Below are 16,695 nucleotides of genomic sequence, written 5' to 3'. Positions count from 1 at the left end.
ATGTTCCAAAAGCTACTGCAAATCGACGTTAGTGATATGGGACTGTAATTCAGCGGATTACTGCTATTTCCCTTTTTGGATATTGGTGTGACTTGAGCAATCTTCCAGTCTTTAGGTACGGATCTTTCTATGAGCTAGCGGTTGTGTATAATTGCTAAATATGGAGCTATTGTATCAGCATACTCTGAAAGGAACCTGACTGGTATACAGTCTGGACCGAAGGCTTTGCCTTTATTAAGAACTTTTAGCAGCTTTGCTAGACCGAGGATAGGTACTTCTATGTTTCTCACATTGGCAGTTGTTCTTGACTGCAATTCAGGAAAATGTCCTTCGTCTTCTTTTGTGAAGGAGTTTCGGAAAACCGTGCTTAATAACTCTACTTTAATGCCACTGTCATCAGTGACTTCACCATTGTTATCGCGCAGTGAAGGTATTGATTCCACCATGTCATTGGTGTGATTGATGTATGACCAGAATATCTTTGGGTTTTCTGCCAAATTCGGAGAACGAGTTTCGTTGTGGAAATTATTAAAAGTATTTCGCTTTGAAGTAAGCGCTATGTTTCGAACTTATGCAAAACTATGCCAATCTTTTCGATATTGCGTTCTCTTAAATTTGATATGCTCTTTTCGTTGCTCACTTAATAATTCCTCTGGTATTTTATCTCTCAACTGCCATCGATACTATCTTTTTCATATCATTCGACATCTTTTCTAAGCTTACATGATCGGATCGGAAAGAGTGGAGACTGTCTCTTAAAATGGCGTTAAGAAGATTTTTATCAGCTTCTTTAAATAGATTGCGTTTCTTTTTGATGGCTGTGTGTGTTGCGGTATTCAGCCTAGCAGCAACTGCCTTGTGGTTGCTGATCCTGTAATCGTCGTGATACTCCATATTTGTCTAGGATTATTTGTTGCTGAGAGGTCAAGTATGCTTTCGCAACCACTTCCGCTTCGAGCGGGCTCATGAACTACTTGTTCAAAATAATTTTCTGCGAAAGGATTCAGCACACTTTCTGATGACGTTTTATGTCTGCCGCCGGCTTTAAAGGTATAATTTTTCAATAATATCGAGGATTGATTGAAGTCACCACAGACTACAATTGCACGAGTGAGGTGCCTAGCGGAGCGGCGTGGCGCGCGGTTTGAGGCGTCATGTGACGAACTGCACGTCCACTCCCACCGAAGTTCGAGTCCCCCCTCGGGCATGGGTGTGTGTGTTGTTCTTAACATAAGTTACTTTAAGTAGTGTTTAAGTCTAGGGACCGATGACCTAAGCAGTTTGGTCCCTTAGGAATTACACACATTTGAATATTTTTTGGGGTACCTATTTGAAATGAGACCCTCGTTTTCATTGAACTGTTCAGGAACTATATCTTCTGAATAGGGATGTCGGTAAAACGATCCAGTTAATAGTTTAGTCAGATTGTCAAGTATAACCTCTACGCATACTATTTTGCAGGAACTATTTCAATTTCACTACAAGGTAAACTATTTATGGCAGCAATAAATACTCCACCACCAACTGCATTTAATCTATCATGTCTGAACACTGTTACGTCCCTTGAAACAATTTCGGCTGAACTTATACCCGGCTTAGCCAGCTTTCCGTACCTATAACTATTTGAGCTTCAGTGCTTTCTATTAGGGCTTGGAGCTCTGATTCTTAACCGACACAGCGAAGACAATTTACTACTACAATACCGATTGTTGTTACCTTACGGTGGTTTACCTGCCCCCTTTTAGGCGGACGTCCTTTCTGTTGTTTCCTGAGACCCTCTAACCCAAAACACCGCCCAGTCTTTTCTACACAGCTCGCGCTACCTGTGTAGCCGCTTCCTGTGTAGTGGAGTCCTGACGTATTAAGCGGAACCAGGAAACCCATCTCAAGTCAAGTAATCTGCAGCCTACACCGTCACAGAATTGCCTGAGACTGATTCAGAGCCTCCACTCGGCTCTGCACCAAAGGACCACAGCCGCTTCTATCGACGATGCTGTAGATGGTGAGCTCCTCCTTAAACTCGTAAGCAAGACTGGCAGTCTGTACAATTTCGGCCAGCCGAGGTGGCCGAGTGGTTCTTGGCGCTACAGTCTGGAACTACACGACCACTACGGTCGCAGGTTAGAATGCTGCCTTGGGCATGGTTGTGTGTGATGTTCTTAGGTTAGTTAGGATTAAGTAGTTCTCTAGGGGACTGATGACCTCAGATGTTAAGTCCAATGGTGCTCAGAGCCATTTGAAACATTTTGTACAATTTCCGGTAGCCGCCCAAATCGTCAAAACAGTTTCGCAGATAGCAATAGCCCCAAGTGAGAGAATTATCGCACAATCAGCTTAACAGCTCATCCATCCAAGCTGTTGATAAGAATAATACACAGAAGAACGGAAAAGAAAATTAACGATCAGTTAGATGACGATCACTTTGGCGTTAGGAAACGTAAGGGCACCAAAAAGGCAGTTCTGACGATGCGGTTGATAATCGAAGCAAGACAGAAGAAAAATCAAGGGACGTTCACAGGATCTGTCAACCGTGATAAAGCATTCTACATTGTAAAATGGTGTAAGAATGACATTCTGAGAAAAAGTTGTAAGCTGTAGAGAAAGTCGGATAATAAATATGTGTTGGGACCAAGAGGTAGCGATAACTGTCGAAGACCGTGAACAAAATGCTCTGATTAAAAATGGTGTAAGACAGAGACGCAGCCTTTTATCCCCCCTTTTCAGTCTGTACATCGAGAAGCAATGACTGAAATAAAAGAAAGGTTCAAGACTTGGATTGAAATTCAAGGTGAAAAGACATCAATAATAAGGTTCGCTGATGACATTCCTCTTCTCAGTAAATGTGGAGAGAAGTTACTAGAGGTGATGAACGTAATAAAGATTCTAATGACTACAAAATATGGACTGAGAGTAAATTTAGGAACGACGAAAGTATTAAGGAGCAACAATAATCAGAACAGCGAGAAACATAATATCACAATTTGTGATCACGAAGTAGATAAAGATAAGGAATTCAATTTAGGCAGCAAAATAACGCATGAGGGATAGAGCACGCAGACATGGAAAGCAAGCTACGACTGGCAAAAAGGGCATTCCTGCCCAAGGGAAGTCTACTGGTGTCAAACACAGGCCTTAATTTGAGGAAGAAATTTTTGAGAAAGTAAGTTGAGAGCATAGCACTGTATAGTAGTGAAAATGGCTCTGAGCATTATGGGACTTAACTGTGGTTTGGGGGTTGCGTCTTTGATTCATAATCAGAACGTCTTCGGTTACGGGTTAGATCCCCGCCACTGCCTAAATTTTGATAAATAATCAGCATTGGCGGCCGACGACTTCCGGCATAAGAAGTCAGCCTCATTCTCAACGGCCTTGTGAAAGAGAGCGGAGGAGCGGATAGAGGTTCAGGGCACTCACTTGTCCTAGGGGTGGGAAATTGCCTCTAAAGGCGGAAGAATCAGCAATGATCAACGACATGAGGATGCAGAAGGCAATGGAAACCACTGCATTAAAGACACGTAACGTGTATCCACAGGACATGTGGCCTGTAATTCAAGAAGTGTCATGATGATCTCTCCATTAGCAAAAGATTCCGGAATAGTCCTCCATTCGGATCTCCCGGAGGGGACTGCCAAGGGGAAGGTTACCATGAGACAAAGACTGAATAATCACCGAAAGGATAACGTTCTACGAGTCGGGGCGTGGAATGTCAGAAGCTTGAACGTGGTAGGGAAACTAGAAAATCTGAAAAGGGAAATGCAAAGGCTCAATCTAGATATAGTAGGGGTCAGTGAAATGAAGTGGAAGGAAGACAAGGATTTCTGGTCAGATGAGTATCGGGTAATATCAACAGCAGCAGAAAATGGTATAACAGGTGTAGGATTCGTTATGAGTAGGCAGGTAGGGCAGCGGGTGTGTTACTGTGAACATTTCAGTGACTGGGTTGTTCTAATCAGATTCGGCAGCAGACCAACACCGGCAACGATAGTTCAGGTATACATGCCGACGTCGCAAGATAAAGATGAACAGATAGAGAAAGTGTATGAGGATATTGAAAGGGTAATGCAGTATGTAAAGGGGGACGAAAATCTAATAGTCATAGGCGACTGGAATGCAGTTGTAGGGGAAGGAGTAGAAGAAAAGGTTACAGGAGAATATGGGCTTGGGACAAGGAATGAAAGAGGAGAAAGACTAATTTTCTGTAACAAGTTTCAGCTAGTAATAGCGAATACCCTGTTCAAGAATCACAAGAGAAGGAGGTATACTTGGAAAAGGCCGGGAGATACGGGAAGATTTCAATTAGATTACATCATGGTGAGACAGAGATTCCGAAATCAGTAACTGGACTGAAAGGCGTACCAAGGAGCAGATATAGGCTCTGATCACAATATAGTAGTGATGAAGAGTAGGCTGAAGTTCAAGAGATTAGTCAGGAAGAATCAATACGCAAAGAAGTGGGAAACGGAAACACTAAGGAATGACGAGATACGTTTGAAGTTCTCTAACGCTATAGATACAGCAATAAGGAATAGCGCAGTAGGCAGTACAGTTGAAGAGGAATGGACATCTCTAAAATCGGCCATCACAGAAGTTGGGAACGAAAACATAGGTACAAAGAAGGTAGCTGCGAAGAAACCATGGGTAACAGAAGAAATACTTCAATTGATTGATGAAAGGAGGAAGTACAAACATGTTCCGGGAAAATCAGGAATACAGATATACAAGTCGCTGAGGAATGAAATAAATGGGAAGTGCAGGGAAGCTAAGACGAAATGGCTGCAGGAAAAATGTGAAGACATCGAAAAAGATATGATTGTCGGAAGGACAGACTCAGCATACAGGCAAGTCAAAACAACCTTTGGTGACATTAAAAGCAACGGTGGTAACATTAAGAGTGCAACGGGAATTCCACTGTTAAATGCAGAGGAGAGAGCAGATAGGTGGAAAAAATACATTGAAAGCCTCTATGAGGGTGACAATTTGTCTGATGTGATAGAAGAAGAAACAGGAGTCGATTTAGAAGACATAGGGGATCCAGTATTAGAATTGGAATTTAAAAGAGCTTTGGAGGACTTACGGTCAAATAAGGCAGAAGGGATAGATAACATTCCACCACAATTTCTAAAATCATTGGGGATAGTGGCAACAAAACGATTATTCACGTGGGTGTGTAGAATATATGAGTCTGTCGTTATACCATCTGACTTACGGAAAAGCATCATCCACACAATTCCGAAGACGGCAAGAGCTGACAAGTGCGAGAATTATCGCACAATCAGCTTAACGGCTCATGGATCGAAGCTGCTTACAAGAATAATATATAGAAGAATGGAAAAGAAAATTGAGAATGCGGTAGGTGACGAACAGTTTGGCTTTAGGAAAAGTAAAGGGACGAGAGAGGCAGTTCTGACGTTACGGCTAATAATGGAAGCAAGGCTAAAGAAAAATCGGGACACTTTCATAAGATTTGTTGACCTGGAAAAAGCGTTCGACAATATAAAATGGTGCAAGCTGTTCGAGATTCTGAAAAAAGTAGGGGTAAGCTATAGAGAGAGACGGGTCATATACAACATGTACAACAACCAAAAGGGAATAATTAGAGTGGATGATCAAGAACGAAGTGCTCGTATTAAGAAGGGTGTAAGACAAGGCTGTAGCCTTTCGCCCCTACTCTTCAATGTGTACATCGAGGAAGCAATGATGGAAATAAAAGAAAGGTTCAGGAGTGGAATTAAAATACAAGGTGAAAGGCTATCAATGATACGATTCGCTGATGGCATTGCTATCCTGAGTGAAAGTGAAGACGAATTAAATGATCTGCTGAATGGAATGAACAGTCTAATGAGTACACAGTATGGTTTGAGAGTAAATCGGAGAAAGACGAAGGTAATGAGAAGTAGTAGAAATGAGAACAGCGAGAAACTTAACATCAGGATTGATGGTCACGAAGTCAATGAAGATAAGGAATTCTGCTACTTAGGCAGTAAAATAACCAATGATGGACGGAGCAAGGAGGACATCAAAAGCAGACTCACTATGGCGGAAAAGGCATTTGTGACCAAGAGAAGTCTACTAATATCAAATACCGGCCTTAATTTGAGGAAGAAATTTCTGAGGATGTACGTCTGGAGTACAGCATTGTATGGTAGTGAAACATGGACTGTGGGAAAACCGGAACAGAAGAGGATCGAAGCATTTGAGATGTGGTGCTATAGACGAATGTTGAAAATTAGGTGGACTGATAAGGTAAGAAATGAGGAGGTTCTACGCAGAATCGGAGAGGACAGGAATATGTGGAAAACACTGATAAGGAGAAGGGACAGAATGATAGGACATCTGCTAAGACATGAGGGAATGACTTCCATGGTACTAGAGGGAGCTGTAGAGGGCAAAACCTGTAGAGGAAGACAGAGATTGGAATACGTCAAGCAAATAATTGAGGACGTAGGTTGCAAGTGCTACTCTGAGATGAAGAGGTTAGCACAGGAGAGGAATTCGTGGCGGGCCGCATCAAACCAGTCAGAAGACTGATGACCAAAAAAAAAAGAACTTAGAACTACTTAAACCGAACCAACCTAAGGCCAACACACACATCCATGCCCGAGGCAGGATTCGAAACTGCGACCGTAGCATTCGCGCGGTTCCAGAGTGTAGCGCCTAGAACCGCTCGGCCACTCCGGCCGGCTGTAGTAGTGAAAAATGAACTATGAGAACATAAAAGAAGTGGACAGAAGCATTTTAGATGTGGTGCTACAGAAGAATGTTGAAAATTAGGTTGACTGATAAGGTAAGGAATGAGAAGGTTATCCGTAGAATCGGCGAGGGAAGGTATATATGGAAAACACAGACAAGAAGAAGGGACGGGTGGTAGAGATCTGTTAAAATATTACGGAATGACTTCCATTGTACTAGAGGGATCTATAGAGGGCAGAAACTGTAGAGGAAGATAGAAATTGGAATACCTCAAGCAAATAATTGATTACATACGTTGCAGTTCTGCTCTGAGATGAAGAGATTTTGCATAGGAGAGGAACTCGTGGCAGACAGCATCAAACCAATCAGAAGACTGACGATTCAAAAAAAGAAAAGTTCGCAGTGAAAGGATGTATGGTGTTAGTGGTCAGATTTGTGATACCTACAAACGCTAAGTCGAAGATTAATAAAAAAAATATCTATATTAAGAAACGTGTAACTCAGTGTTGTTCTACTTTTACAGAGAAGAATGAATGAGGGAAGTGAGCGGAGATTTGAGAACAGAAAAAAGAGTTAAAGGAGAAAATATACCAATCATAAGATTAGCATAGAACGTAACCACTCTGGTTGCAAACAAGAAAGAATTGAACTCCTTCTGAATGGAAGATTTTGCACATAGAGCGAGTTAGAAGGAAAAAGCGTAAGATGAAGGTTTAGCAGGAGATCAGTGACTACATTAATTCTGAGAAAACATAGTAGTAGAATAAATGAGAGAATACCCTACCACAAATGAAGTGTATATAGGACAGTCGAAGTACGACCTATCGTTGAAGTATATCCGTTAGGCTGGTGATAAATTTTTTCCAAGACCCATAATCGTATCGCAAAAAGTGTACACCTGGAGCAGGGTATTACGTGGTAGTGAAAAGTTTGTTATTTGGCACCCGCAGAAGGAGATAGTAGAAGAATTTGCATTGTAGAACTGACGAGGGCACTGACGATTACGGAAACAGATGTAACACAAAAATATAGAGATACTTTAAAGATTAGGCGACGAAGTAAGTCAATCACAAGAAGGGTCAGTCGACATGAAGCACGGAACAAGAACAGTTAGCTTTGTGAGTAAAGAAACCTTAGACGGGAGAAACAGAAAGACTGTGAGGTACAAAACGCATTATAGTGGATATTCACAAGTATAGATGACAACACTGCGAGACAGAAAAACATGGAAGACGGCAAAATAACAGTGGAAAGATGTTTAAGAAAATGAAAGATCCATCCTGTGCAAGCATGAGCTGTGTAGGGTCGCATGGACTGACCCCGTTTCGGAATGCAGACCCACATTATCTCGGCAATTGGAACGCCGCGGTGTGTTGTCTGTAGCGATGCATTATGAACACTATTGTCGCTGCCCCTCAATAGGTCCCGTGAGACTGAGTACATTCTAGTTCAGATCTCTCTATAGCGATAGGGGCCAGAGAGATAACGGGAATCGATACAGGTTTATACCGCTGCGCAAACTGCTGGACTAGGTACACAAAATTAGCCGCGTTACGTACGGAGCAGTGACGGCAAATGTTTAATGACGATCGACGTACTCTGAGGGAACAGTCCGCCGTACACTGTAACGCACCCGCTACTATGTGGCTACTCGCACAGTTGTGCACGCGGATTTTCTGTTAGGTACACAACAAAGACATTTGACGTACATTTCTGCTTTTTACTATGAATACTCCAAGCGAGTTACCAAGCATAAAACTCATTCGGATAAATACACATACTATACAGAAAATATTATTGTAGTAGGCTCGCAGAACGAACCGGTTTTGAACTTTAACCAAGCTGAACATTTCTTTATGTATAAACATCTCAAATGTTCAAATAACTTACGGGAATGCAACCGGGTGACGTCGTCGACAATCGCCGATATTTCGACGGGTACACACCCTGTAATTTTCAAGGCAAAACTGCACGCAAGTAAATGAAGTGGCTTTTCATACTAAATCAAATTGCCCTGGGGAAAAAATCATTTGAAATGAATTCGTTACACACCAACATTAGCAGCACGTACCTCTCCTCCTAGTGTTGAGCGACTTATTTTGTATTTCCGTGTAACATTCAGTCTCTTCTGAATCTCTTTATCGAAAAGTGATGCACTGAAATAACCTTATGTAAGCTTTGTTCACTTCTTACATTTCTTGCCTGCTTTCCTTCGTATTCAGTCTGATGTAACTTCATTCTCTTCCTTATTTATACACCCAGTAACTAATATAAATAATTCGCTTTCAATGATTTAAGTTTATTCTTTTCCGGTATTTAGATTTTTCTCATTTAATTTGTATGAACTGAGCTTATTATAAACGCGCTGTTTTGAAAATGTATCTTGTAGCATTAGATAACGACCTGTGATCAATAGATTCATTGCATAATGCCGATCGTTTTGCTTAGTAACGCAACTCTTTTTTTTTTTTTTTTTTTAATTTGAACATCGAATGTAGTATTATATCTCAACAGCAAAACTCAGTTTATTATCTAACAGTGTTCACTCACTTTTGTTGTATACATTGTGATTAGTTTCGTTGATACTGTTACCCATTAACACAAGTCTGATCGAGGAGGCCATCAAAGACTGTGTGCATAAAACTGTCCTTCGTTGCAGCCAATGAGAAGGCAAGCTATTCCACATATTTAGGACAGTTCGACGAGAAGCTATAACTGAAGGGATATGGTCGATGAGAAGTTTTAACTGAAGGAGACAAAATTAAAATAACTGTCGCAGACGTTCATTGGAAACTCTGCAGTCGGTGACAGACCAAAGCTGTTTGTTGTATCACTAACATCTGTTAGGAATGTGACATCGGAAGAAATGGATTCCATCGATAAAAATACAATGGAAATACTCGTGGCTCTCAAACAACTCAAGAATTGTAAGTCCAATCACGGAAGAGTTGCTTAATAAAGCAGGAGGTACACTTCTACACTATGAAATAAATGTCTCGAGGAAGAAAAGATTTCAGAATGATGGAAAAATGGAGAATTCGTTTTCCTCTCCGAGAAAGGTGACTACAAGAACATCGATAATTACAACCCCTTTAAATCTTTCTGTACGTTTCACAAGCTACTAACAGAAATCGGTACCAACGACCTGTGTCAGAACGTTTACTTAAGCCAGCAGTACACACACTGACAGAGAAGTATAAGGGTTGTAATATCAGTCTTCACATGGCCTTCGTATACTACCAGAAGACGTTCAGCATCACCGACACCTGGGCAGTACTAAAGTTATACCAACATAATCCAACACATTTACGAGAATGTCTTCTCTACAAGTGAGAATAAAGGAAGACTGGAACACTGGAAAGGTTTCCGTGAGAAAATGTAACATAGACACAAACCTTCTCAACCATCTTCATTTCACAGATGATATCCTTTTGAGGAGTGGCACAAACAAACAGTCAAAAATTATCTGAGAAAAAAAGTTTTCCATTCTGTAGGCCTCAAAATTAACCTTCAAGAGACCAAAGTCCTGAGACCCGTCAATATTGCGTCTCCACTGAAAACCATTTTCTGGAAGTAGTAAACGAATATATTTATTCTGGCGTAAAATACAACTGAGGTAAGATAACCAGACAGTACAGATCATCCGGCAAACTGGTCTCATGTGAATGGCATTCGAGAAATTTTGTTACATTTTCCGCCAATAGACAAATCCTAGAAATTTTAAAAGGAAGGTTTATGACACATGCGTCCTGCTAATTACAAAATGCGGGCTCGGAACAGTGACGCAACAAGCAGCGCTAATCAACTTCGGGTCTGTCAAAGAGCAGCAGAGAGAGATCAAATCTTGGAGTGAGTCTGAGAGACGGGATCAAGAAGGAGTTAATAAGGAGAAGAGCGGGGAGCTCTTAGTGAGACTGAAGTGGCGCTGAGCAGGACAGGACACTTGGCCTGGAACACCTTCAAACGACCAAAACACTGATGCAGTGGCGTCCTATGGAGTCAAAGAAAAGTGTCGGACAATCTCTGGCGAGATGGAGAGGCGGCATACACAATGCCCAGCTAAGGCTAGTACAGAAAGATTTGAAAGAGGCCTATATGCAGCTGTGGATGTATAGAGGCTGAGAAGAATAAGAAATACCGTGTACTGGATAATCCAACTAATCAACCATGTGTCTAGCCATGGTGCGGCGGGAGTCGGGGGCGGGGAAGGGGAGGGGGAAGGGGGGGGGCGGACAGGGAGCCTTGAGCGCCTCTACGGGAAGAGACAGCCATACCGTAGGTACAAACATTTCGGATGGTTGTCGATGGAGAGGCCAATTGTAAGGACAATAGTTTAATAAGTGGCTAAACTGGCCTTGTATACATACTGTTTATTTAAATTTGTTTCGACTCCTATGTCATTCTCTTCCTACGTACTGACACAGTAATCGGTTAAGGAGTTATATAAGCTATTGGGGTTGACGTAACTGTCACAGTCCGTTTAGCCAACAAATAATACATGTAAGTAGTAAATCAAAATCTCTGTACTCAAATTTAGTGTGCTCACTGATGCTATATCCCAATAACATGGCAAATGTGAGAATAGTTGCTTTGTAACATTATTCAACGTGGACTTAATACAATGGCAATGTAAACGGTTAGGAAACTGAATCCGTTTCCAGAAGACATGAAGTTGTGGATAAAATATCCGGAGGTAAAATATTCCCCATTGGGATTCTGAGTGATGACTACTCATGACGACGTTTTCATAAAAAAAACGTGGACGTGGAATGTGGAATTGGGTAGGTAGGTTAGAGAATTCTAAAGGAGAGTTGGATGGGTTGATGTTAGGTATAGTGAAAAAAAGTGAATGGCAGGATAGACTGAATTTTGCTCAGGTTGCTACAAGCTTACCAACACAAAATCGAATATGGGTAATGCAGGATTACTCGTAAATCTGATAATTAATGAGACATAGGGCAGCAGGAAAATTTCTGTGAACAACATAGACAATGTATTGTCCCATCCTAGTATAGTCGCAAAGGCAAGACCTACTACACTAGTGAGAGTTTATGTGTCGACAAGCTCTGTCACAAATGATGTAGAGACTGAATAGATGTATGAGATAAAAGAAATTATTCAGACAGTCAAGGGAGACGATGATGAAATTTTGATTGGCGGCGAATATGTTTGCAGATGATACAAGTATAGAAATAAACAAAAGTCGTAGCCATTTTATTGAAAAGGAAGGTAATGAAGTATTTGAAATTATCAACGGAAGGTTGAAGACATGCGAATTGTCATTTAATTTTAACCAGACTCATCATAACTAGTTCAGCACACCTCACACAACTTTATAAACAAAAAAAAACAAAAAACAATCGTCTCTAACAGTGATATACAAAACGAAAAAGATGTTACGTTTTTGTGACCACGAATAAATGACTCCCTTGATTGGAAAAGCCAACTGCTTAGAAATGATGAAATTCCTAAGGTCATCTACGTTTTCAGTATATATAAAGGATTTAAAAATGAATAAATCAGTCAATTCTGTACAATTACAGTCACCCATGAGTACTGGAACCATTTTTCGGTCAGCTGAACGGAACATAATATGTATTATATCCTCTTTGCTGAAGTTTTCATGTAGCATACTTATGCTCAATGGTCCCTCAGCCTCCATTCGAAATTCGTTTTTTGTTAAAATTTTCGCCATCTCCTTGAGACCTGGAGGTGATTTAGAGAGCATGGGAATTTTCCCCTTCAGTCCCAGCCAAATACTATCACTCAAATTTCTTCATTCGTCCATATCCCTGAGTGATATGCTACAACAGAATCTAAAAGAAACCCACGCCTTGCATTCCTATACATACAAGAAATACCAAAAGTCAGAGCTCAGGAACGTCATGTTCATCATTGTCTTCTGTTTTGTCAATCCCAACAAAAACCACCGGTACCACACGTGCGAGAGCAGAAAAATTCAGCTTGCTATCTGACTTCACCAGTTCATCTCACTCGTGCAAGGGGAAGAGGAAATTGCGTTTTCAAAACTCTCAAAGAAAGGAGGTCAAAGGTTGCAGAAATGCGCTGGATGTTGAAGCGAAGCCTTCGAAGTCAGAAGAGCATTCATCATCACCTGAAGCTGGTTCAGAATAAGAAAACGTACCTCATAGTTTCTGACATATCAAATATTATGACCCTAGATCTACGAAGAAAAAGGAATGGTTTAGGAGTGATAAGAACAAGGAGTGTTTTCACGAAATTTGTGTGGGAGCTGCTGGTTGTAAGCAATTCCGCTACGGGAAATGCATGCAACAACACTGGAACAGTTAAAAAGGACAGTCTTCCGTATTGTGTAGAACTCTATGACAGTTTACAGTGAACCACATAGTCCTATTTACGATCCACATACCACCACAAATTTTCAAATTTTCCCGTGTTAAAACGTTTTAAATTTTGTTATTATCAGTGAGAGGAATCTACCTTGAAGCAATGTACGTTTAGCATACGAAACTTATTACTATTAAATTGGTGGCTGAGTTTCTAGCGTGTTTATTCTGAATTTTGGTATCCCAGTTACTATGGGTTTATTTAATTGCCATTTTTATTTGTAGTTTACTGTTGCAATTTGAGCTTACACGTTCTCATTTTGTCATTTGGAGATAGTGAGTGGACTGTCGACATCAGAAAATGGAGTACCAAGTGGAGACTTCGCAACATTTCCGACACATTCTTCTGTTGGAGTTCAGTAGAGGGGTTACAGCAGCTGAGGCAGCCAGTAACATTTGCGCCATGTGTGGGGACAATGCCACAGGACACAGCACGAAAAGAAAATGGTTTTCTCGTTTTGAGGAGGATCGTTTTTGCATTAGTGGCTCTCTACGTTCTGGAAGATCCTTGGGGTTTAATGAAGATCGTTCAACTACATTAATTCAAAATTATCCACGTCAGTGTACTCGAGAACTGGCAGATGTGATGAACTGTGATCGTTCCACCACCGTACGACATTTTCATGCAATGGGACTGTTCGAAAGTCGGGTGTGTGCGTACCACACGCTCGACGCCCAATATCACATGCAATAGCGGGTGGCCATAGAACATCTCTGCTTGCTCGTGAAAAATACCGACCATTCCTATCCTGAGTCGTTACTGGTGACGCCTTTTGTCTTTATGCTAATACACTACTGGCCATTAAAATTGCTACACCACGAAGATGACGTGCAACCGACGCGAAATTTAACCGACAGGAAGAGGATGCTGTGATATGCAAATGATTAGCTTTTCAGAGCATTCGCACAAGGTTTGCGCCGGTGGCGACACCTACAACGTGTTGACATGAGGAATGTTTCCAACCGATTTCTCATACACAAACAACCGTTGACCGGCGTTGCCTGGTGAAACGTTGTTGTGATGCCTCGTGTAAGGAGGAGAAATGGGTACCATCAAGTTTCCGACTTTGATAAAAGTCGGATTGTAGCCTATCGCGATTGCGGTTTATCGTATCGCGACATTGCTGCTCGCGTTGGTCAAGATCCAATGACTGTTAGCAGAATATTGAATCGGGGGGTTCAGGAGGGTAATACGGAACGCCGTGCTGGATCCCAACGGCTTCGTAACACTAGCAGTCGAGATGACAGGAATCTTATCCACATGGCTGTAACGGATCGTGTAGCCACGTCTCGATCCCTGAGTCAACAGATGGGGACGTTTGCAAGACAAAATCTGCACGAACAGTTCGACGACGTTTGCAGCAGCATGGACTACCAGCCCGGAGACCATGGCTGCGGTTACCCTTGACGCTACATCACAGACAGCAGCGCCTGCGATGGTGTACTCAACGACGAACATGGTTGCAAGAATGGGAAGCCGTCATTTTTTCGGATGAATCCAGGTTCTGTTTACGGCATCATGATGGTCGCAACCGTGTTTGGCGACATCGCGGTGAACTCACATTGGATGCGTGTATTCGTCATCGCCATACTGGCGTATCACCTAGCGTGACGGTATGGGGTGCCATTGGATACACGTCTTGGTCACCTCTTGTTCGCATTGACGGCACTTTGAACAGTGGACGTTACATTTCAGATGTGTTACTACCCGTGGCTCTACCCTTCATTCGATCCCTGCGAAACCCTACATTTCAGCAGGATAATGCACGACCGCATGTTGCAGGTCCTGTACATACAGAATATTCGAATGCTGCTCTGGCTAGCGCATTCTCCAGATCTCTCACCAATTTTAAACGTCTGGTCAATGGGAGAGGAGCAATTGGCTCGTCACAATACGCCAGTCACTACTGTTGATGAACTGTTGTATCGTGTTGAAGCTGCATGGGCAACTGGACCTGTAAACGCCATCCAAGCTCTGTTTGACTCAATGCCCAGGCGTATGAGGGCCGTTATGACGGCCGGGGGTGATTGTTCTGGGTACTGATTTCTCAGGACCTATGCACCCAAATTGCGTGCAAATGTAATTACATGTCAGTTCTAGCATAATATATTTGTCCAATGAATACCCGTTTATCATCTGCATTTCTTCTTGGTGTAGCAATATTTATGGCCAATAGTGTATAATGAAAAGCAGCAACTCCCCACAAGAAAGACCTGCGCGGATCCACAAAAGATGTTATGCATCTTGTGGAACACCGACGGTGTGATGTACTGTGAATTACTTCCGCGAAGTATAACCATCACTGAGAAAATTCTTTGTCAGTAACTGAGAGGTCTTGCAGCCTTAATTTGAGAACACCGATCTGGAAGTCAGCGAGAAGTAATGTTACTCCACGATAGTACCTATCCACATTCTGACAGACTGACAAAAAACACTACACAGGAGTTGGGATGAGAAGTCACTCCACATCCAAGTTATTCTTGCGCCCGCACATTTTCACCTTTTCCGTTCGTTATCGAGCAACCTTCAAGCAACTTCCTCTGTGGACGAAAATGAGCTTTGAACATGGCCCAACGAGATCTTGGCCTGTAAATCACGAGACTCCTACAGTTGTTTAATCGAAAAGTTTCTCCAGCGTTGGCAGACTGTTGTAAATAGCGAAAGAGAATGTATTACTGATAACTAAAGACTCTGTTATGTGTATCTGTAGCGTTTATTAAACATATGGTAAAACGCTACGATCGTATGCACCCACCCAATACATAGGAAGATTCCTTTACAGTCTATGACTACGGCACGTACAGCATCTACAATATTCCAAGGCAGAGTAATTGTGTTAAATAATACAATATTGAACTACCTTTGTTTTGGATGAACTTCTGATATCACGTAAAATATCTGTTCAAACCTTCCACGGAACAATTCGACATTTGCGTAACAAGAATAGCACCATGGCCAGCTGTACCGTTTGCTTCTCCAGAGATTTCTATCAAATCTTACAATTAATCGCAACAGGGATTAGAGCAGACCAAGTCAATCCATCTGCTATTACCAGTTAGCATAATATGCTAATATAACTCCAAAATTAATTAAATGAATGAAAATTACAATACCGAACGGAAATTACGTAACAAATTTAGAAACTTTTATTTTTCAATTTATTTGCTTCCGGGAGGTGGTCTTTCTGCCAGTTGAACAGTGGAATGTCTGTTATTACGATGCGAATGTAAGGACAAATCATCATGAAGTTCACGAGCGTAAAAGTCTTCGAGCCCACCGGGAATCGAACTAAGGGGCTTTCACTTAAGAATCCGCCATGCTGACGGCACATCTTTCTGAGCCGTGGAAAAAACTGCTGTTTTAAAGAGCGCGCCGCAGCGCGTTGTGTGAGGCAGTCGCCTTCGTTTCTGGCGGTGGCGCTGCTGTGGCAATCGCAGCTTTGGTGTCTCCCTCTGGTGGGAAAGTGGAAAGGCTGCCTGTTCACGTGCATTTAAGGGGCGCTATGAGCTCGGCAGTTGGTCAGCAGGAGTGAGGCCGGGTCAGTCTCGCGTCACCAGTTGCTGGTCTGTCTCTCGTTCGCGTTTGTGCGGCAGTTAGTGTCTGTCTGTCGTCGGAGTGCTTGTATGTCTGTCGCTT

The sequence above is a fragment of the Schistocerca serialis genome, chromosome 7, assembly GCF_023864345.2.
Source record: "Schistocerca serialis cubense isolate TAMUIC-IGC-003099 chromosome 7, iqSchSeri2.2, whole genome shotgun sequence".
In the NCBI taxonomy this organism is placed as follows: Eukaryota; Metazoa; Arthropoda; class Insecta; order Orthoptera; family Acrididae; genus Schistocerca; species Schistocerca serialis.
This window is presented reverse-complemented; position numbering follows the sequence as displayed.